Raw genomic sequence first — 24,798 nt, 5'->3', positions numbered from 1 at the left:
TTTTCTTTCAACCACCAGCATTCCTTCAGTTAGACACCCGAAAGCAGCTCCACAAAATTCTGACTCATCTTTTCCAAAGCTGGCAGCATTGCAAAATATATTTAATGGCTATTCACAAAAATAGATTCCTTATCCACACTTTTTAATGGAGAAAGACTAGTGTAACAGACAAAATGAACTATACAGAGAAGCAAAATATACATCAAGTGCTGTCAACTGCACAAAGCAAATACACCGAAAGAAAACAGTCTCTAATCTTTCACTTACTTTAATTTTTAGGAGTCCCTTGTAATAATAGAGGTTACATTTTTAGACAGACAGTAATTTTTAAGTTGATGGTGTGCCTTTAAATTAAATGTCAAGATAGCTAGAAAATGAGTGTGTGTTTTTCTGAGAAGAGTCAGAGTGGGAAGCATCTTCACTGGGTCAGGAGAAACATTAAGGAACCTGTGCAAACACAGTTCCAGCTAATCTGGATTGCAATAGGAAGCTTGATGCTGCAGATACTTGGGGAAGTAATTTTACTCATGTGAAGTCCCTTTAAGTTATTCATCTGCATAAGTGGTTGCAGGAACGGGCCTATGGTTTGGCTAGCCTCCCTGGATATGGCCGAGCAGTTTTAGGTTGATGCTTCTAGCCTAAATTTCATTCTGTGTAGTCCCAGCTATCCTCTGTCTTTCCTACTGAGGCTAGAACATATTTTAAATAGTGATTTGCCCACCCAAATGGTTAGAAACTGGATTATTTCTTTTTTAAATGTTGTTTTCTCTTGCAGTATAATTACATCAAATCTTAAAATCCATTGCATTCTTGCAGCTCTTATAAAGGAGCTACTTGATCAGATGGATGAATAAAGGATGCCGTGAAAGCACATCTGTCCTTATAGCAACAGACAGACTGATTTTGTCCCTATGGGACAAATAACTAATGACCAGGACTATTATGCTAATGTGGCGTAAGTGTGAGAATGATAAATAGACTGCAATGTTCTGATTAACACCCAGGTTACCCAAGGCTACATCTTCAAACAGCAGGCACCAGGGTCACAGCTTGTTCACTTCAAACACCAGCAAGCAACTGCTTGCAAGTCTACAGCAGTAGCACTTTCATAACCACCTGTAAGAGATAGAAACAAAGCTGACAGGCCCACAACAATCTGTATGAACCCTTGCGGTGAGTCATGAACATATGAGTTGGGGTGTGAACAGAAAGAACTGTCTTTAGGCTCTGCCTCGCAAGATGAAACATGAATATTTACTGTTGTTATGCTCAATTTTACCTGTGCATGGGAGTTTTAATGCGTCTTTGCATTGACTAAAGAGAGGGAGAGGTCATTTGCATGGAGCAGAGGGAAAGAACATGACTGTAGATTGGGCAGGTTTCAGGGTGGTAGTGTGTTAGTCTGTATCAGCAAAAACACCAAGGAGCCCTTGTGGCGCATTAGAGACTAACACATTTATTTGGGCATAAGCAATAAATCAGTAAGAAGAGAAAACAGACCAAAGCCAAGATTTCAAAGTGACTAGTGATTTTGGGTGCCCAACCAAACAGCTACCGTCTGAAAACCAGGTTCCTCTGAGGTGACCAAATTAGTCAGTCACTCCAAATCATTGAAAAATATCTGCATATGGAGTCTTTGTAGTGATTAACATGCTGATGTTGGTGCTTAGGTACCACTGTAATGGGCACCTTAGTGAGGGAAAACAGATTCATGCCAGATTATTTAGAACAAATCATCCTTTCCCTATGGCCTAAGTTTGTTTTTTTGACTGTTGTTGTGGAATAGTGATAGAAGCTGCACTTCCCTTGCTCCTCAGTGATACACTCGAGCCATTGTTATTATTTGGGGGGAGGGATAGCTCAGTGGTTTGAGCATTGGCCTGCTAAATCCAGGGTTGTGAGTTCAATCCTTGAGGAAGCTACTTAAGGATTTAGGGCAAAACCAGTACTTGGTCCTGCTAGTGAAGGTAGGGGGCTGGACTCTATGACCATTCTAGGAGATAGGATATCTCCATTAATTTATTATTTGTAATACAGCACCTAGGAACCCCAGTCATGCACCAGAACCCTAGTGTGCTAGATGCTGTACAAACACAGAACAAAAAGACCCCAAGATGTTTACAGTGTGACAGCAAGAGCACTGATTTGTTGTGTTTATTGCTGAACTGTAGCCTTCTGCAAGAGAAGACACAGTATTGAAAAGATCTTATGCAGACTGGGAAGAAATGAAACTTGGAACAACAAAGCATATGGCTTTTAGTGAGGCATTAATAAATGCTACATGCTTTGCTCTAAAAAAATTAACACTCCGAACAGCTTTGAGGAAAGACAACAACAAAATTAGATGCAATAAACTAACACACAACCCATGTGCCTTTGTCAAATGTAATTACCTGGCTGAGCTGAGGCATGTATACAATATTTGGGTCCTAGGTGTAATTTGAAAATAATTAGGGAGTATGTTGATGATTATTTTCTTGGCATCACACGTCACATGCAGGCTGTCACTTATGGTATTGCTTTTTGTCTGTGGGTCTCTATTGTAGTAATAGGCTATAATTTCCATATAATTTGCAATCATTAGCTGCTGTAAGTACATTAGACATTCCAGGAAAAGAACCTTTTAACATTGCTTTTTGCATGTGTCATATATGGAATGACAGTAGCCATATAATAATGTGTGTTTGGCTCATGACGTCCGGGCAGGGTGAGGTGGTGTGTAGCAGGTGCTGGACTTGGGGGTGTGAAGGTATCCATGATAGTTATAGAAGATGATGGGAGTAGCATGACTGCCCATTGCTGCCTTCCAGCCCATTCCCTGCAAAAACAAATACATGCCTCTTCAGATAAAATGCTGTATGTGCCTATCATTTTGACAGCCCATTAGATGTCCTGCCACTGAAAGACAGGAAAAGTCTCACTCCACTTTCATATGCCTCTTAGACCCTGTGGCTATTCTATTTCAACACCACTAGTGACATATGTTGTACTCAGGTTGAACAATGAGTACACTTTGTAATATTTCTATTCCTTACACTCTACTGAAGCTTTACCTACTGCGTTCTCTCTTTGCATAGACTGGCAATTTTTTCTTATAAGGCATTCACATTTTAGTCTAATTGCTTGGTAAATTGCATGCCTAAGCAGTGCTGGTTGTATTGAAAACCCTTTTCCACCCAGTGCTGGGAATACAGCTTTAATGGTGCTCCATTCTCTTTTCAGTTGACACTGAACATATTTCCAAGACCCTATCATTTTATACAGCTATTAAATAAGATTTTAAAACATTCTATTCCGCTTTTTAAGGCCAAAGTTGACTAATTGGCTAGACAAGCTTTTATTATACTGCGGACAATGCAGCAAACAATTGTAGACCAACTAAGCACCCCCTATGGCATATCCTCTGTAGTGCAGGAAAAAAGGCCCATGACTTGACTCAGCAAAGATCTAGTGAAGATGCACTGCTGCTTTTATGCTGTTTCCAGGCCCAGATTATGACTTGCCAGTGTTTCGCCATGAACAGAAGGGAGGCTTGAGAGGAACATGCAGGTTCAGAAAGACTAATTGTGAATCTGAACTGAAGTTGATTACAATAATACTGAAACAGTCACTCACAGGGATTGTCCACCTGAGAAAGTTGCATGGATATAAAACTTAAATCAGATTCTTGATTGACATAGTTAAACCAGTGCAAAAGGGTGAGAGAATATTCTTCTTTTGTAATAAGGCCTGATCTACACTTAAAACTGATCTACACTTAAAACCAATATAGCACTTTTTTATAGCACTTGTCAGCACCACGAGGATCTTCACTTATAAAGAATACAAATATGATCTACATGTGCTCTCCCCAACAGGAAGTGACACAGCTACTAAAACACACACCACCCAAGCTGTAACCAACAATCCTGGGCAAACCAAATGATAGTGCACACATGCGAAGCACCTGATGCAGCACAGCCATTTCTGCACAAGTCATTCCTTGTGGTATCTGAGTCATCTTCACTGTCCTATGATACAATTAAAAATAATTAGCATTGTTCATCTACAGGTCTTTAAATGATGGGTGAGTTTATTATCCCTCACCATGCAGCTGGGGAGGCTGAGGCCTGTATACGTTAAGGGACTTGCCAAGTCAGTGACAGAGGCAGGCTGACAGGGAAAAGAAAGGTCTGCGTTTGGCTGGGAACTTTTATTAAGGCTCACTAACTGCCATGAATTCAGGACATAGGACAGAGTAAGAAAAAACACAGCTATCGTGAGAATGACCACAATAATCTTTTGTATTTTTTGCCTCAAGTAATAGCTCTACTGAGTTTTTGTATCTGACAACTAATTTCTGGATAAACAACAGCAGAACCTCAACAATACAAACACCTCAGAAATGGCGATTGCTCATAACTCCGAAATATTCATAACTCTGAACAAAACGTTATGGCTATTCTTTCAAAAGTTTACAAGTGAACACTAACTTAATACAGCTTTGAAACTTTACTACGCAAAAGAAAAATTCTGCTTTCCTTTTTTTTTTTAGTAGTTTGTTTAACACACTACTGTACTGTATTTGCTTTTTTGTAGGTGGGTGTGTGCGCTGCTGCCTGATTGGATACTTCTAGTTCCAAATGAGGTGCATGGTTGACCAATCAGTCGTAACTCTGGTGTTCAAAACTCTGAGGTTCTACTGTACAGAATAAACTGCATCATAACTTGAACTATAATTAAAGTAAATATTAAAGTTCACTTAAGATGGGAAGGAGAAACCCAACATTAAAAAGGACAAAGACAAAAAACACCTCAGTGATCATGTGCCAGAGAGAATAGCCTATTAGAATATTTCTAACCTGTATCTGGGACCACACCCCGCAGCCTGGTCCGGAATTGTGTTAGCAGGGTTCATGCTAGTGAACTAAAAAGAGCTGTGTAGACATTCTGGCTCAGGTGCCTGGGAAGGGGTAGGGCAGTGGACTTGAGACACCAAGCTCCAGCCAAAGCCACAACATCAAAGCACCATCTACACAGCTATTTTTAGAGCGCTAGTACGAGTCTGTGGACCCAGTCTGGGTGGCTCACTCCCAGATGCAGGGTAGACATGCCTTCAGCTACTGACATAGCCACTTGCATTACAGAGAACTGATCCTGCTACCACTGAAGTCAGTGGAAGTCATTAATTCTGAAATTATAAAGTGAGGGGAGCCACAAGAAAAGGAGAAGAGGGAAGATGAGGACAGAAAAGAAAGGAATGGGAAGGGAGAACTGGAAGAGAATATGATTTAAAAGATGGGAGTAAAGAAAAAAGAAGGCAACAGATTTGGATATAAGTGAAGGACTAGACCAAAGTTTCTCAAACTTTCTTTTCTCTGGACCCATTTGTAAATGTTGATGGTCTGTCCTGACACAGTAAATATGGGGGATATTGGGGCCTGCCCCCAGAATGGGTGGGAGTCCCTGGGCAGGGAGACTGCCCCGCACTTGCCCCACAGTAGCAACTCCTGTAGCTTTGGTCCTGTGAGGCTGACTGGGCTTGCCTCCCCACTCCAGGTGGTGCGACTTCCAAGATCTCATTGTCAATCAAGGTCAGCCTCACTCCTTCTGACAGGGCTGGCCAGGCCAAATTTGTGTGAGTGGCGTTGTGACCAGCACATGGGTCATCATCATGACTGAGGGATGAAGGGACAGCTGAGCCAAACCAGGGCAGCACTGTGACCCCAGAGGTCCTAATGCCTGGAGCAGGGAGAGCCCACCCAGCCCTGTGGGCATGAGCCGCAGGAGCTGCCATGTGACCCTTTGAAACATTCTGGCAACCCATGGGCTGAAACAAGCCTGGGCTAGAATCTCCTGCTCTAACTTTTCCTTCCCTCTGCTTTCCTTTTTTCTTACCATTCCTTCCTTCCTTCCCTTCTCCCACCTTCCCATTCTTTTGAAGACAGCAGTCCTAGAAATACACCTTTCACTAGAAATGAAACCCTCCAAATATAACAGATGGACTCTTGGCAGGTGCATCGTTTATGTCCCATTGACAGCCGGGCAGCACATGAAGAGCCTAAATCAGCTACCAGGAGGAATGTGCAATTGGCAGATAAAAATGGGGACCTGCTCTCTTGAAATATTTCAGCGATCGGTCTGAGAAGCTGTGACCTTTAGCTGTAGATTTCTTACACCACATAGACTGTTCAATGAAACCTCAATGACTTCTAACCAAATTGCTCTCTGGTGCAACTCCATTGAAGTCACTGCAGTTACCCCAGGGAGGATTTTGGTCCAATATGCCCAGTGGCCAAATCCTAAGGGGCAGGATTTCATTTTCTTAGAATTTATTCATCTTTCATTTTCTCAGTGTCAGGTGAATCCCTGACAATTATCATTATCATCTCCCAGATATTTTGCATTTAAACTTTTTGAATGAAGTAGCAAAACCACAGTAGAATAAATCTGATTTGAACTAAAGTTTGCATGTACATAAATTTAAGATTTGAGGTAAGGAATATACTGTATGAATGCTGTAGAACCTTGTGATTTTTAATTAAATTTTGACTTGTAATTCTCAATGTATTTCTGTTGCACTTTAGGGGATAAAAGAGGAGCCCTCTGGTAGATAGCTAGTGTTTTGAAATTTGGAGCTTTTAAATTGTGTTTCCACCAATGACTTTGAGGTGCAGTACATTATGGCCTTCATCCAAAGCTCGCTGATGTCTGTAGGAATCTTTCCATTGACGTCAAAAGTGTACACATGTCAGATTTCAAAGTCTGGGGGGTGACATCCTGACCCCAGTGATGTCAATGGTAAAACTCTCATTGACTTTGCTGGGACCAGGATTTCATTCTTATGTTTGTCTTTTTCAGGTTATGCTTTTGATATGGTTTCTCTTTATTTTCTCCATCATTATGAATATAGATTACTTCTCACCATTTTTCTAAAGGGAAAAAATACAGAAACATGATTCTCATTGCATGTACACTGGAGTTACTTCTGATTTACACAAGTGAAGGCAATAGTGTTCAACTAGCGTACAACCAGTGTAAGTGTGTGTTTTTACAATGAAGACAAAGTGTATTCTTAAAGTGGGGTGGCTAACTTGGCTTGAAACTGCAGTGATCACACAGCAACTTGACTTTTAACTGTGGTTAGTACCTTGAGTTCAATCCCAGGGTCCCTCCCTAAACTTTAATTCAAGCTACTAACCTGAGCTAAAATCCAAATTGCCAATGTCTTCACTGCTATTTTAACCCAAGTTAGCTAATCCAAAAAACACACTTTGATTTTTCATTGAAGGCATATCCTAAGTGAGATCAGAATCAGTCCCATGGTACAATCTGAGCCAAATATATAGACACCAGGTTGGATAATAATTCAGACATATAAAACTGTGATATCTGCCAAAATGCCCCATTAGACAAGTGTAAGTTATAAGATGCAGGCATTATATAATGACACATGAAGAGAAGGGAGTTACCTCACAAGTGGAGAACCAGTGTTGACAGGGGCAAATTGATCAGGGTGGATGTAGTCCACTCCCAAAAATAGATGAAGAGGTGTCAATTCTCCATGCATCTGAAGAATTGAGGTTTTTTTACCCACAAAAGCCTATGCTGAAATAAATCTGTTAGTAGTCTTTAAGGTGCCACCGGACTTCTTCTTGTTTTTGTGGATACAGACTAACACAGGTACCCCCTGATATTAGACAAGTGTTAGCTGTTTAAATGGGCAGGTTTACTAGGGAGGAGGAATAGCTCAGTGGTTTGAGCGTTGGCCTGCTAAACCCACCATTGGAAGTTTAATCCTTGAGGGGATCTTTCAGGGATCTGGGGCAAAAATCTGTCAGGGACAGTACTTGACCCTGCTGTGAAGGCAGGGGACTGGACTAAATGACCTTTCAGGGTCCCTTCCAGCTCTATGAGATGGGTATATCTCCACATAATAAAACAAAAAAAAGTATAATTAATAAAATTAACTTACTGTCCCACTTTCTAAACACAGCAATGGGAGATCCCATTACCCATAACTATGGCCTTTGTAACACAAACATTTAAATGGTGAATCCTTTTTTAATGTAGCTCTTTTTACAAACCTGATTTCTCTCCCACTACCACCATCCTTTTTTGGTTAAACAGCTTTGGGTTTTTTTCGTGTCAGTTGTTTTTGATCAGATATGTGGAGGCAGCAAGCAGTACCTGGAAGCTGGAGCAGAGAAAAAGGCTTCATAAACCATGAGCCCAGATTTATTTTTTTTAAAGGGAGCCTGAAGTTAGGATCCTAAATCAATATATGGGCTCCTCCATAAGTGTCCAGATTTTCATAAGTACTAAGCACCCAGCAGCTCCCACTGACTTTAATCTGAGCTGTTGAATTCACACACTTTTAAAAACTTGGCCTCTTATTTAGGAGTCTAGACATGGATTCAGAAGCCTAATTTTAGGGAACCATGTTTGAAAATCTTGGCCATACATTCTACTGCAGATTCTGACACTGATTTACAGACATGATTGTTGAGAGGTTATTTCTGTGCCTCAGTTTCCCCACCTGTAAAAACTGAGTTGATAAATCTCTACTTTGGCAAGGCACTTTGAAATCCTAAGATCAAAGGTGCTGTACAAGGACAAATTATTATTATTTATTACATAGAGGTATGGTATATGACATAAAAATCCATACATTCCTGAAAAATGTGGTTGGATGTAATGTGTGCCATAGAAGACTCTGAGCCTGGTCCAAAGCCCACTAAAGTAAATGGAAAGACCCTCATCAACTTTAATGTCCTCTGTTTGCTTTTATATTTCTGCTAGCAGCTAGTTTGATATTTGAGCGGTACAAGTATAGGTAGCTTTGTCCATGTGCATTTCAATTCCAGCCAGCCCAGTACATCTTTACTGAAGAATAACATATAGAAAAAAAAACATGTTAGTCTCTTTATTTATTACAGATCACTCCAGAAAAAGGATGTGAGGTCTGAAACACCACTGTTCACTTCCTTTTCGCTTCCCATAATGATCTGAAATAATCAGGTTGCTCCATTAGCAGCTTATGCTGCTGCACTATAGTTTCCGTTTTCCTTTTTTTAAACCTGAGGCTGTTGTAATTAAAGTTCCTTATATTTTTCTTTGACATAGTTTGAGGGAAATAAAAATGAAATCAGACCTGCTGTGTGGTGGTTAGTAGAATAGCCTTTTAATTAATTCCACTAATTCTTCCTTAATCTGATCAAGAAAGCTGGCAATGGGAAACATTGTTAGGATACAACAAAAACCATAGAGAAGGGAAAGCAGCCATTTCACACCTCATCAAACTGCCTAACAACTTAATGGACTTTGGAATGCATGAGCCAGAGACATACTCGCTATGTTAGTATAATTATGCCAGGCTGCCAGCAGTCCTATAGTGTAGATGCAGCCTGAACCAACTTTTTGTTGGTACTAAGGCCTGGTCTACACTACGCGTTTATACCAAATTTAGCAGAGTTAAACTGATTTAACCCTGCACCCGTCCACACAATGAAGCCCTTTATATCGATATAAAGGGCTCTTAAAACCGATTTCTGTACTCCTCCCCAATGAGGGGAGTAGTGCTGAAATCAGTATTGCCATGTCGGATTAGGTTTAGTGTGGCCCCAATTCGATGGTATTGGCCTCCGGGCAGCATCCCACAGTGCACCATTGTGACCGCTCTGGAAAGCCATCTGAACTCGGATGCACTGCCAGGTAGAAAGGAAAAGCCTCGCGAAGTTTTGAATTTCATTTCCTGTTTGGTCAGCATGGAGAGCTCACCAGCACAGGTGACCACGCAGAGCTCATCAGCACAGATAAAAATGCAGTCTCCTGAGAATCGAAAAAGAGCTCCAGCATGGACTGCACAGGAGGTACTGGATCTGATCGCTGTATGAGGAGAGGAATCCGTGCTAACAGAACTCATTTCTAATGACAAAACGAAAAAACATTTGAAAAAATTTCCAAGGCCATGATGCAGAGAGGCCACAGCAGGGACTCAGTACAGTGCCATATGAAAGAGCTCAGACAAGCCTACCAGAAAACCAAAGAAGCAAACGGAAGGTCCGGGGCAGGGCTGAAAACGTGCCGCTTCTACGCTGAGCTGCATGCAATTCTCAGGGAGTCTGCCACCACTACTCCACCCCTGTCCATGGATTTCAAGGTAGAGGTGGTAATTTCAGCCATGGCTGAGGATTCTGCGGACGGGGAAGATGAGGAGGAGGAAGAGGAGGACAAGCTTGCAGAGAGCATACAGCACTCCGTTCTCCCCAACAGCCAGGAGCTTTTTCTCACCCTGACGGAGTTACCCTCCCAGCCCTCCCAAGCCACTATCCCAGACAATGAAGCCATGGAAGGGACCTCTGGTGAGTGTACCTTTGTAAATATAAAACATGGTTTAAAAGCAAGTGTTTTTTAATGATTAATTTGCCCTGAGGACTTGGGATGCGTTCGTGGCCAGTACAGTTACTGGAAAAGTCTGTTAACATGTCTGGAGATGGAGCAGAAATCCTCCAGGGACATCTCCATGAAACTCTCCTGGAGGTACTCCAAAAGCCTTTGCAGAAGGTTTCTGGGCAGGGTAGGACACTTGACCACGCCATGCATGTAGCAAGTAATCTGGTATCATTGCATGACAAAGCCTAGCTGCGTATGGTCCCAGTGTTTGCTGGCATTCAAGCAACATCCATTCTTTGTCTCGCTGTGTTATCCTCACGAGAGTGATATCGTTCATGGTAACCTGGTTGAAATTCCGGAATTTAATTAAGGGGACAGAGATGGCCATTCCTACTGGGCTGTTTGCCTGTTGCTTAAAAGGTTCGTGGGGGGGAGAGGGGTGTTTACCAGTGATCTTCCATGATACCAGCCACGCGGTGGGAGGAGGGGTAAAGCGATCATCCCAGAGAATTGGATGGGGGGGCCTGTGGTTTCTGCTGCTGCATGTTAACAGGAAAGAAGCAGCACTGAACGGGCTTTGCTTGCTATTTGGTAAAGGAGGGCACTGGATATATGAAGGCTACAGAAGACAATGGCTTGCCATGGCTGCATGCAAGCTGAATTCTGCTACCCAGACCTGCATTTGTGAGATTTCTAACACCAGAGCTGCAGGCACTCAATATTAAGATGCAAAATGCGACGTTGTAGTCAAATCACATATGCTATGTAAGGTGAATAGTGTTGTTCACCGTGAAAGAGTATAAGCATTGTTCTGTACAATATATCTTTTAAAATACTTCTCCTCCTTTTTGCCTCCCTCATGCAACTGCAATTTTTTCAAGCCTCCCTACTCCATCCCAAAGGCTATCTCAGATAAGATGGCGGAAAAAAAAGATGTGAGACAAAATGTTCTCGGAAATCATGGAAGTGACCCACAATGAAAGAACTCATCTGAATGAGTGGAAGGACGTGGTATCAAATTACAGGAAAGATGCCAGTGAACGTGAGGACAGGAGGGACGCTGGAGATGAGAGGTGGTGGCAGGAAGATCAGAGGTGTAGGCAGGAAGATCAGCGGTGGTGGGATGCAACTCTGGGACTGCTGCATGATCAAACTGACATCCTCCGACATCTGGTGGAGCTTCAGGAACAGCAGCAGGATCACAGAGTGCTGCTGCAGTCCCTGTATAACCAACCTTCCCCCTCACCATGTTCCTTAGCCTTCTCACCCACCAGACGACTAAGAACGCGTTGGGGGAGGCTCCGTACACCCGCCCACTCCACCCTCGTGGACAGCCCAACCAAAAGACTGTCATTACTTTGAAATTATTTTGGTGGCCTTTTCCTTCCCTCCTATCCTCCTTCCAAACCACACCCGGGATATCTTGTCAGTTCTCTCCCTCTTTTTATAATGAATTAATAAAGAATACATGATTTTAAAACGAGAGTGACTTTGTTTCCTTAAGCAAGCTGTAATCGAAGGGGGAGGGTGAGTTGTTTACAGGGAATAAGTCAATCAAGCAGTGGGGGGAATTCATCAAGGGGAAAAAACTCAACAGTCACACTGTATCCTGGCCCATGATGAAACTGGTTTTCAAAGCTACTCTGATGCACACTGCTTTCTGGTGTGCTCTTCTAATCGCCCTGGTATCTGGCTGTGTGTAATCAGTGGCCAAGTGATTTGCCTCAGCCTCCCACCCCGCCATAAAGGTCTCCCCCTTACTCTCACAGAGGTTGTGGAGCACACAGCAAGCAGCAATAACAATGGGGACATTGGTTTGTCTGAGGTCTGATCGAGTCAGTAATGTGCACCAGCATGCCTTTAAATGGCCAAATGCACATTCTACCACCATTCTGCACTTGTTCAGCCTGTAGTTGAACAACTCCTGACTACTGTCCAGGCTGCCTGTGTATGACTTCATGAGCCATGGCATTAAGGGGTAGGCTGGGTCCCCCAGGATAACTACAGGCATTTCAACATCCCCAACTGTTAATTTCTGGTCTGGAAAGTAATTCCCTTGCTGCAGCCGTTTAAACAGAGTAGTGTTCCTGAAGACGTGAGCGTCATGAACCCTTCCTGGCCATCCCACGTGGATGTTGGTGAAACGTTCCTTGTGATCCACCAGTGCTTGCAGCACCATAGAAAAGTATCCCTTGTGGCTTCTGTACTGGGTGCCCTGGTGCTCCGGTGCCAAGATAGGGATATGGGTTCCATTTATCCCCCCCCCCCACAGTTAGGGAATCCCATTGCAGCAAAGCCATCCACTATGACCTGCACATTTCCCAGAGTAACAACCTTTCGTAGCAGCAGCTTTATGATTACTTTGGCTACTTGCATCACAGCAGCCCCCACAGTAGATTTTCCCACTCCAAATTGATTCCCGACTGACTGGTAGCTGTGTGGCGTTGCAAGCTTCCAGAGGGCTATCACCACTCGCTTCTCAACTGTGAGGGCTGCTCTCATTTTGGTATTATGGCGTTTCAGTGCAGGGGAAAGCAAGTCACAAAGTTCCATGAAAGTGCCCTTACGCATGCGAACGTTTCGCAGCCACTGGGAATTGTCCCAAACCTGCAAAACTATGCGGTCCTACCAAACTGTGCTTGTTTCCCGGGCCCAAAATCAGCGTTCAATGGCTAGAACCTGCCCCATTACCAGCATGATCTCCAGAATTCTGTGTCCATGTCCTCATCACTCTCGTCGCTGCGCTGCCGTAGCCGCCTCCTCCTCGCCTGGTTTTGCAGGTCCTGGTTCAGCATAGACTGCACGATAATGCGCGAGGTGTTTACAACGTCCATGATTGCTGTCTTGAGCTGAGCAGAGTCCATGCTTGCTGTGCTATGGCGTTTGCACAGTTCACCCAGGAAAAAAGGCGCGAAACGGTTGTCTGCTGTTTTCATGGAGAGAGGGGTGAGGCTGTACTCAGAACCACCCACGACAATGTTTTTTGCCCCATCAGGCACTGGGATCTCAACCCAGAATTCCAAGGGTGGGGGAGACTGCGGGAACTATGGGATAGCTATGGGATAGCTACCCACAGTGCAATGCTCCGGAAATCGACACCAGCCTCGGTACATGGATGCACACTGCCGAATTAATGTGCTTAGTGTGGCCGTGTGCTCTCGACTTTATACAATCTGTTTTAAAAAAATGGTTTCTGTAAAATTGGTATAATCTCATAGTGTAGACATACCCATAGGAACTTCACGTCCACAAACGAAGTTAGCTGTGTCAGAAGAGTTTCTTCTTCAGCCTAACTGTATCTACACTGAATCCTGTGGCACCTTATAGACTAACAGACTAAAGCATGAGCTTTCGTGGGTGAATACCCACTTCGTCAGATGCATGTAGTGGAAATTTCCAGGGGCAGGTATATATATATGCAGGCAAGCTAGAGATAATGAGGTAGTTCAGTCAGGGAGGATGAGGCCCTGTTCTAGCAGTTGAGGTGTGAAAACCAAGGGAGGAGAAAATGGTTTTGTAATTGGCAAGCCATTCACAGTCTTTGTTTAATCCTGAGCTGATGGTGTCAAATTTGCAGATGAAGCTCAGCAGTTTCTCTTTGAAGTTTGGTCCTGAAGTTTTTTTGCTGCAGGATGGCCACCTTAAGGTCTGCTATAGTGTGGCCAGGGAGGTTGAAGTGTTCTCCTACAGGTTTTTGTATATTGCCATTCCTAATATCTGATATCTCAGATATCAACTTCAGGACCAGACTTCAAAGAGAAACTGTTGAGCTTCAGTTCATCTGCAAATTTGACACCATCAGCTCAGGATTAAACAAAGACTGTGAATGGCTTGCCAGTTACAGAACCAGTTTCTTCTCCCTTGGTTTTCACACCTCAACTGCTAGAACAGGGCCTCATCCTCCCTGATTGAACTACCTCATTATCTCTAGCTTGCCTGCATATATATACCTGCCCCTGGAAATTTCCACTACATGCATCTGACGAAGTGGGTATTCACCCACGAAAGCTCATGCTCCAAAACGTCTGTTAGTCTATAAGGTGCCACAGGATTCTTTGCTGCTTTTACAGATCCAGTCTAACACGGCTACCCTTCTCATACTTGTGTCTACACTGGGGGTTATGTCAGAATAGCCACATTGGTCAGAGGTGTGGTGTTTTCCAACCCCTGACACACATAGCAATGCTGATATTACTTTTTAGTGCCTACCTGGCTGAAGGTTGTGTTCTCATCCACTGAGTGACATTAATTCACTTGGAATGAGGCCAGATTCTGGGCTGTGTCCTACCTATGGTCAGCTCAAGTTGGAGGTGTGCGACAAAGGTGGCTTGAAGCTACCTTTTATGCTATCCTGATCCTGTGTCTGGCTGGGGACTGATCCGGTCCCCAGTGCAAAGTGCCTAAAACCTTAGCCCTATTTTATTTTACAGTTACCCACATTCCCAAAGGGATGTTCTGGCAGCCAGTGATCATTAGGGTGTAGAAACATCTCCCAGCCGAGCCCCATAGCAGTTGCTTGAAGAAAGATAATGTAGGAGGTCTGCAGTGGCCCTATGTCACTGGAGGACCCTTTCATGTTGTGGGAATCCTCCAGTGTCCCTTTAACTGGTGCAAAGTATCTTTAACGGGGCCAGAAATCTGGCCTTTGATCTTAATTACACCAGTGTAAGAGAAAAATCAAGCTCTATCTACCTATATGCTACATTCCATGTAGTTCTGTATAGTTTGCTACCTGCGTCCGTCAAATTGATGTTTTGCAGATGAGACACTGTCATAAACAGATAGTTTAAGGGTTAATGCCTCTTTTACCTGTAAAGGGTTAAGAAGCTCAGTAAACCTGACTGACAGCTCACCCGAGGACCAATGGGGGGACAAGATACTTTCAAATCTTGGTGGAGGGAAGTCTTTGTTTGTGCTCTTTGTTTTGGGGGTTGTTCGCTCTTGGGACTAAAAGGGACCAGATGTCAATCCAGGCTCTCTAAATCTTTCTGAATCAGTCTCTCATGTTTCAAAATTGTAAGTAACAGCCAGGCAAGGCGGATTAGTTTTATTTTTGTTCTCTCAACTTGAAAATGTTCCTTTTTTTGCTGAGAGGATCTTACCTCTGCTTGCTGTAACTTTGAACCTAAGGCTAGAGGGGTTTCCTCTGGGCTATATGAATCTGATAATCCTGTAAAGTATTTTCCATCCTGATTTTACAGAGGGGGAGACCTTTATGGCGGGGTGGGAGGCTGAGGCAAATCACTTGGTCGCTGATTTTTCCTTGTTTTAAGATCCAAGGGGATTGGATCAGGACTCACCAGGGATTGGTGGGGGAAAGGAGGGGGGATGGTTAATTTCTCCTTGTTTTAAGATCCAAGGGGTTTGGATCTGTGTTCACCAGGGAATTGGTGAAGCCTCTCAAGGCTGCCCAGGGAGGGGAAGGTTTTGTGGGGGACAAGAAGTGATCCAGACACTGAAATTTCTGGATGGTGGCAGAGTTACCAGATCTAAGCTAGTAATTAAGCTTAGAAGTGTCCATGCAGATCCCCACATTTGTATCCTAAAGTTCAGAGTGGGGAAGGAACCTTGACAGACACTTTTTACCATCTGACAGTGTTGGGGTGGGGGGGAAGGCAAGGCAAAAACTTGCAATGGTCATTGTGCCTTAAAGGCTAAATTCCTGTGAAAAAGATGGACTGGAGGGGGGGAGATACATAGATTGATTATATTTATATTAGCTTAAATAATTATGCAAATTTCAGATGTGTGTGTGTACTTACTTACAAACTCTTGATTAGCCATAGATAAATATAGACGGCAAAGCCATACCTCAAAACCGGAAATCTTTTTATGTACCTGTTTTTATAGCACCTAACACCAGATATTGGTTACTTCACAATAGATAAAACAGTGGGGAAAAAGAACTGCTCTGCCCCACCTAAAAAGATGAGTTTGTGTGAGGGGAATGGAAAGGAAAAGGAATCCAATAAAATCTAAATTACAGGCCCTACCCATTATATGACTTCTAACTGGCTCATGGGTTCAGTAAGGTTACATTTAGGCTTTGGGTATAATTTTAAGCTAAACTGAAATAAGCCTGATTTTAAACCAAACTAAGAGTGTTCACACAGCTTTGGCCCCTATTTAACTAAATCGGTTTCAAAGACACAACTTTAATTAAACCCAGTGCAACTCTCTCATGTAGACAAGGCTGAAGAAGAATAAATGACTAAAAGTAGTCACTAGCTGCATTAGCTGGCTTTATGTGAGAGACTTTTTTGTAATACAAAGACAACAAATTAAAATGAGGAAATATTTAATAAAAATGCATACTCCCCCCACACGCATTCCATGCTGGCAGAACAGGGAGCATGTTTTTTACTGAGTAACCATGCCGAGCATCTGCTGCTTGATATGCCTAGCAGATGACATGCCAGACATACTGTTATTGGGCCCTTCATTCATTCCTACTTCTCTATTTCTGGCAATAAGCCAAGCAATTATTAGGCTGGATATCCACTCAGTGGGTAACCCCCTGTTCCATGTATGCCCCAAAGATCAGCCAAAACTTCCTCACTAGTCTTAGGAGTTAATCACATTCTTCACCTGCTCATGGACACTTTAAGAATTTAATTTTTTGACAAAAATCTGTATTTCCTACATAAATGAATAAGATGCAAATGCTGCTCCTGGCAGATTTCAGCCAGTAAAGATGTAAACTCACCAAACTTTCCTATGTATAGTAGTAAATGATGCATATCCAGAGTACTCTGTCATTGCACTTCAAGGCACACGAGATTATTACTTTCCTGTTTTTTTGTTTAAGGACCAGTCATCAACACAGATCAGTCATGCATGTAGTGCCCAGTTTGATCTCTGAATCTGTAGCAAAATGTTTGGAATGTATTTTCAGTCCTTCTGTTTTATTTTTCTATTAAAAAACAGTAAAGTAGAAAGCTAGGATCAAGGATATGTAACATAGACATGCATGTCAAGTAGCAGAGAGGTAGCCGTGTTAGTCTGGATCTGTAAAAAGTGACAGAGTCCTGCCGCACCTCATAGACTAACAGATGTATTGGAGCATAAGCTTTCGTAGGTGAATACCCACTTCGTCAGACGCATGCAGTGGAAATTTCCAGAGGCAGGTATAAATATGCAGGCAAGAATCAGTCTAGAGTTAACGAGGGTAGTTCAATCAGGGAAGATGAGGCCCTCTTCTAGCAGTTGAGGTGTGACATGCATGACACTTACAAACCCAAAGACAATGGACCAAATTCTGACAGGCCTTGCACACAGACAACTACTAGAAAAATCTCTACTAGCAGCAGGAACCTGGGGTGGAAATTGGCCTTACCTATATTCCTTTAAATCTTCATAATGAGCCCATTCCCCGGGCCCACCATGACAGGTGACAGTGACACAGAGGGCATTTGGGGGGTCAGGTAGCATGCTCTGCTTACTGTAGCCTGTAACCTGTAGCCATAGCCCTGATCTTGCAATGAGCCCAATGCACCCACCTGTTCACAGATTATTAATTCCCTTCCAGGAATAATCTGCCCAAAGGGTCTGTGAGTAGAGGTCTGGCTGTCTGCCAGAAAACAGATTTCCAGGAGTGTTACTTCTTGCAGGGAGGAGTGTGTGTGTGTGTGTGTCTGTCTGTCTGTTTTGGGGACCCAGTTTCAAGATGCATGGTTTTTGTGCCATCATTTATAATATCTGAATTCTACACAGATACATCTTAAACAGGCAATCGTATGTCCTTGCCCTATTTTGATGCAGTTGAACTGGTGTCAAATGAGATATGAACATCTTAGCTTTCATGGCTCTGATGTCTTCATCTGATACTTCACTTTTTGGACTGTCCGTGTTCACATAGCAGGAACCACCGTGGTAATTCAGGCTTGGTTGGAGTTGACTTTTGTTGTTAGCTTCTTGAATAGTTTGAGGCCTCACATTACAGTGTCTAGGAGATTCCACTGGGACATAACAAGTGGGTTAAAATTGAAATCTTCTGAACAATACAGAGTGAGAATGTCTTGTTTTTCCAGCCGATGTCTTAAGAATGTTGTACTATAAATGGAGTTACACTTGGCCTTGAACCTTGAATCAGCTGGGTATTAGTTGGGAGTTTGTATGATTGGAGATAGCAGAAGAGAGGTGATTGAAATGACCAGTCACCTTCTGGCTAACTATGATCAAGTTCCCCACAGAAACTTCTTGAAGCAGATGTGCAGGTTGTGGACATGTGCCAGCAAGTACACACTGCAGTCATTACAAGCTTTATTATGCTAACTACATCATCTCAAAGCATCACGTGAGCTCTATCTTTGGCAATCTGCTCTTTTCCAAAAATGCCCACAGATGCCTCTGAAATAGCATGTTGACAATTGCTGCTGAACGTTTTCCTTCACATTTTGAACAAGACTATTTAGCAAAACATTGCAGAATGGGATCTAATAATGAGACTCCAGTAGTTTTATGAGCCATCCAGAACACAAATAGGTAATGACTCAACTCTGATCTCTGATAAAACAATTAGCCCACCTTTGTTAAGCAGCATTGCCATCTCTCATGATTTTACCATGCATCTTGCAATATTCAGTGTTTTCTTAAAACCCCAGCTCAAGATAGGCAAGTGATTATGTAAAAATCTCAGGCTCCATTTAAAAAGAGAAACTAAGTCCCTAGTCCTTGTGGTTGAAAAGAAAACCTGAAAAGATGATCTGAGTGCACCCTAAAAGCTCAGAAACTAAGACAAATAAAAAAGAATCCCAAATTTATTATTTCTCTAAAATCTCATGATTTTTAAGTCAGCCTCCTGATTTTGTTTTGCAGCTGACTCATGGTTTTTGAATGCTTAGGGTTGGCAATATAACTGGTCAAGAAAAGGGGGGAAATCAACAAAATATTTCTAAAAATTCCCCATATTATTTTGGGTTTCAAGATTTCAAAATTCATAAAGTTTTGGCCAGTTTACTCCACTGACTTCACTGATGGAACACAAAACCAGTGCAACAGAGTGGAGAATCAGGCCCTGTCTCTCCCTTTCTCATTGAAATGATGTTCCCAATTTATGACAGAAACGGTAAGCCTTTTGGTTTCACATTTATTTCCTTTCCTGGAGCTGGTAACGTAGCTTTTGCTAACTGCTACCTAAATTAAACACCAAAGAGCTATAAAATAGTATAAATTAAAGTGGTGTGAAGGCTACTCAAATGTATACCTCATTTTGCCTTTTTCTGGCTCCACTGCATCTAAGTTATACTATTTTCCAGCCTCCCTAGGGTATATCTACACTGCAAGTGAAGGTGTGATTGTAGCATGGGTAGGCCTACTCATGCTAGCTTTAATCTAGATAGGATGGGTAATAATATTAGTGAAAATATGCTGGCATGGGCAGTCATGCAAATACCTACCTAAGGTCCCTGGTGGGTTTGTACTCAGGTGGATAATGTTGCCACGTCATCACTATTATTGTCCCCCGTCCTAGCTAGATTAAGGCTAGCATGAGTATGCCTACCCATACTACAAATACAATCATACCTTGACTTATAGCATGAACATGCCATTAGATGCTGAGTAGGGTGGGTGTAAAAGGGTTTCATTGAGCTTAAGGGAATCTAACTTTAACTTTCACATCACTTCTTGGTCTTTTCTACCCACTTTACTTTTGTTCTTCATCCAACCCATTTACAGCTGCAAATTCTCCCAGTGCTGAAACTATATGGGGTGCTGTTACCGCTAAGCCTAAATTTGCCAAAGTCATAATGAAATAATTACCCTGGTTTAATGAACTTGCTTTGAAGTGTAAGACTAGGGCAGTGGTTCTCAAACTGTGGGTTGGCCCCCCAGAGTGGGTTGCGACCCCATTTTAATGGGATCACCACGGCTGGCGTTAGAGTTGCTGAGGCTCGGGGCTGAAGCTGAAATCTGAGCCCCACCACCCAGGGCTCAAGCTATCACACTTCGGTGCCCCCCAGGATGGCAGGGCTTGGGTTTGGGCTTGAGCTTGGGCTTGGGCTCGGGCTCCCCAGCCTGGGGTGGTGGGGCTCAGGCTTCCGTCCCCCTTCCCAGGGTCGTGTAGTAATTTTTGTTGTCAGAAGGGGGTCACGATGCAATGAAGTTTGAGGAACCCTGGATTAGGGTCACCAATATGGCTTATTTCCTTAAAGTCCAGTCCAGGTCCCAGATCTCCCATGAAAGTTGGAAAGTACCAGGGGCACAGACAACTTTCTTTATGGGGAACTGGGGGTGTAGAAGGGCACTACAGTTAAAGAAATAATAGAATAATAGCTGTTGAACATAGTTTTAATGAATAGTTTTGTACCATGACTAAATTTGGCCACTTTTAATCAAGTGAGATAAGCAAGTTTCTCTTCCAAACTCAGCATTTCTTTTATTCGTTAATACAATCCTTAACTTTTTTGGGTGGAGAGGAGGATAAAGCGCCATTAAGCCCCCAGTTGTCTTTGTCCTGAGTACAGGGAAGAAAATTGCTCCTGAGTGCATTGTGCGCAGTCTCACCACCCTGGCCATTTTCCTCCTTGATTCTCCTTGTTGAGCAGCTGGGAAGCAGAGCTACTTACCAGTTATAGACAGCAGGAGCTGCTTCTGACCATGCCAGCTTGTATAGTTTGGGAGGGAGTGAAAACTGGCAGAACAACAATGGTAGCGGAGTATGAAAACAGCTGCAAGTCAAGTGTGGCAGTGCTACTCCAGGACTTTCATGTTCAGTGAGCCAAATTCTGATCTCACCCTGTTGTAAATCTGGAAGGCATCCATTGAAGTCAAAGGAGTTAGTTACACCAAGTTATAACACTGGTGTGAGAGCAGAAGCAGGCCCAGCCAGTTTGGTTGCATGTAGTGCATTGGGGGTTTAAATGAGCATAGGGCACGTGGAATTTATGTGAATTTAGAGAAGAAATAATTGAGGGTGTATAAATTGATTAGTGTATTAATTGGTTAGTCTTGTTAGAGTTGGTATGGCAACCCCCATTTTTTCATGTTCTCAGTGTATATACACACACATATATATATCTTCCTACTGTATTTTGCACTGCATGCATCTGATGAAGTGGGTTTTAGCCCACGAAAGCTTATGCCCAAATGAATTTGTTAGTCTCTAAGGTGCCACAAGTACTCCTTGTTCTAAAAGCTGGGTGTTAGCTGTTAGGGGTGTGTGAGGTTTTTGGAATCAGGGCCAATACATACAGGTTTGCTATTAACACAGGACTCAAGGCATTTTGAAACTGAAAAGAGAAGGAATATTCGTTAACTGCAGTGGGCTGTTTACATCAAACTTTTGTTTTTCAGCTCACGGCAAGTTTGTTACAGGGACGAGAATTAGGGCATTACCTCAGTATTCACATGTCAAATGCAGCCTCTCTAGATGAACCATGTGGAGGTTTGGGTTGGCACAAGTTCCTCAAAATAAAATATTAGTCGGGTGGCTTCATGACTACGAGGTTAAACTCACAGACACTAAAACACTTTATTAAAGGGGAATGTTTTTATATGTACCAAGATGGATCTGGATGAACATAGGTAGGTGGAAGATTAAAGCAGCCTGAAAAAGTCCTGGAGCTATAGGCACAGCCCGTGTTATATACTATGCTCTAATCCTCATGTGAGCTCAGACAGGTAATTGTTTTTTGTGTTTGGCACTTGTCCACCAATTCAATACCAATTATTTTTGCCATTGGTGAAATTCTGAGCTGTGCCTGCTGCAATAAAAGAAGGACAAGCTGTGAACAAGCTGTGAACAAGTTGGGCAAGCTCTTAAGCTGACATGCAGAGGGCCAAATAGTGCTCTCAGTTACACTGGTGTCAATCTGGAGTAAATTCACTAACTTCAGTGGAGTTACTCAGGATTTACAATGGGTGTTGCAGCTGTGCTGCTGTAGCCCTGTAGTGTAGACACCTACTATCATGACGGAAGGGGTTTTTACATCACTATAGTAAATCCACCCACTTGAGAGGCGGTAGGTAGATTGATGGAAGCATTCTTCTACTGACCTAGTAGCATCTACAGTGAGGGTTAGGTTGACCTATCTGAGTTGCACAGGGTGTGAAATTTTTCACAGCCTGAGCAATGTAGCAAGGTCGACCTAAGTTCTAGGTCGAGACCAGGCCTTAGAGCAGAATTTGACCCAGGGTGCTTAGCCCTACGTCATGGCTTATAAATTAATGCTACCCGTGGTGGTGAAGTAATTACAACATTCATTGTGTCCTGTTTTACTTGTCTTTGGTAACCACTATTCTTTTATTAAAGGGTAACTAGCAACAATAGCTGATTACATTTCCTCATCAAAAGAGCTGCATCTTTTTTAAGTGGGATGGGGATAGGTTGGAGGCTGCTCAAGTATTATTGTGTAGAGAGCTATACAGGGCCAGCTCCACCATTTTTGCCACCCCAAGCAAAAAAAAAAAAAGTGTCTCGGACTGCTGCCGCCTGAACTGCTGAAGCGAAAAAAAACAAAAACAAAAAACAAACCACCGCTCAGACTGGCATCACCTGAACTGCCAAAGCAGGAAAACCCCCCAAAAAACTGCCTAGACTTTAACATCCCCAAAATGGATGGAATGCCACCCCTGACACGTGCTTGCTCCCCTGGTGCCTGGAGCTGGCCCTGGAGCTATACAAGCCAACCAAGACAGCTGCAAAATCTATCTACCTTAGATATTTATACAACCCCCTTTCTCCCCCCGTTCCTGTAGTACCCCACAGTTTTTAGTGCATTTATCCTCACGTTAACCCTGTGAAATGCCATTATTCCCAGTTGAGGGATGGGGAACTGTTAGATGGAGCCACTGAGTTGGGAGATGTGAAACAATGGAAAAGGAAGGGATCTTCAGAACTCCAGTGGGCATATGGAGGATTTACAGGGACAATTACTACATTACTCCTGATGGGGAAAATTATGGCAAGATGTTTACTTTCACACAGAAATGTACTTGCTACTTCATTCTTAGGGCCATCCCTGTAGAAAATGATACATGCCCCATCCAGCACTCTGCTCAGTGTGACTAGGACCCGCTCCTGTGTACCCATGACACTGTCCCCATCAGCTGCTGCTGCTCCTGCTTCCTCCATGCAGCTGGTTGCGAGGCTCTCTGATTTCTGGTGCTCCATCCTAAAAGAACCAAGGAGCCAGGAGATAAAGCTGGCCACAAGGGAGGAATGCTAAGGAATTCATTCTCTGTCATTGCTAGCTGGTGCTAAAGTTAGATGAAATAACCGATGGGCATTGAGTCTGAAACTCTGGTTGGAAGGTTGGGTGTGCAAATGTGGTGAGTGGCCCTGGAAAATCCTGGGCCATATTCACAACTGAATAAGTCTAAATATGCCACTGCTGTGGTGAAATACTAATAATGAACTAACACTGTACAAAGTATTTAACAAAATTATACCTGGCAAGTAAGATCTTGTAACTTCTGCAAATTTCTATTGCTTATAAAATTATTTTTTTCTGAATTCTAGTCGGTTGCAAGCCTCTTCTCAATTATACGTTTTATATAGTCTACATAGAATGCTCATATAGGCCCCACTGCAGCAAATTATTTAAGCACTTGCATTACTTTAAATGTGAGGAGTTCTATTGAATTCAATGGAATGACTCGTGATTAAAGTTATACATGTGCTTATGTGTTTGCTGGATCTGTGTCTTAAAGGAATACAAAGCTTTCCCATGTGCTTTTGAGAGAGCATTACTTCAGCTTCACTTTCTATAATTAATCTTAACTCCAGCACCCACTCCTTTTCCCCCTTATGCCTGTTCCTGCTTCTGCAAAACCCTAAAAATGATAGTAAGCTAATAAAAAAATTAAGACAAACCTGTAATAAAATACATTTAATTATGTTCCTGCACCAGCTGCTTACTTTTCCCCTTGTTTTCTGGTATTTCTGCCCAGCCCTACTCTACTCCATGTTCTGTAGTTGTTTTTGCTGATGGACTCACATGGCTACCACTCTGTTCCCCTTATCTGTTCGGACGGTAAACTCCTGGAAACCAGAACCTCATCTTCTTACTTATCTGCCCAGTGCCATGCATATAAGTGGCACTATATAGAGAAATAAATAAGCTGAGTGAAAGAAGAATTACATAAAGACACCAAAAGTAATACTATAATAACCACCATAAACAAGCACCCCCAATAAAAATCATAATCAATAACTTAAGGTGTTTTTAATTTCAAAAAACCACATTAATTAGCAACCATTGTACTTCAGTTATAAATGTGGGGAGGAATCTATAGCAACATTAAATGTACCTCGAGTGAAAGCTAGAGCAATGGTACAGCTTTACAGTACAATAGCAGTCATTATTTCATATAACCAGTTAATTCTATCAGAATGCTATATATCAGTTTTAGTTTTTGAACAACGAAGAATACTAACAAAGACAGCACCCTCAAGAAGCATGCATAACATTCAAAAGCAAA

The 24,798-nt window shown here is 42.6% G+C and overlaps 1 long non-coding RNA gene across 2 annotated transcripts; it reads right to left on the bottom strand.

Annotated features, from left to right (window-relative positions):
- On the bottom strand, window positions 1-24,319 carry LOC115654808. Of its 2 annotated transcripts, XR_004001269.1 has the most exons (4): window positions 24,236-24,319; window positions 17,081-17,238; window positions 8,067-8,176; window positions 1-1,116 (listed from the first exon to the last, which is right to left on the bottom strand). It is a non-coding gene; the product is annotated as an uncharacterized LOC115654808 (long non-coding RNA). The 2 variants fall into 2 exon arrangements; XR_004001270.1 differs by lacking the exon at window positions 17,081-17,238.
- Window positions 24,320-24,798: the final 479 nt, after the last annotated feature.

Source organism: Gopherus evgoodei, chromosome 7, assembly GCF_007399415.2.
Source record: "Gopherus evgoodei ecotype Sinaloan lineage chromosome 7, rGopEvg1_v1.p, whole genome shotgun sequence".
Classification (NCBI taxonomy): Eukaryota; Metazoa; Chordata; order Testudines; family Testudinidae; genus Gopherus; species Gopherus evgoodei.
Note: the sequence above shows the minus strand (reverse complement) of the source record. Positions and strands in the feature narration are given on the sequence as shown.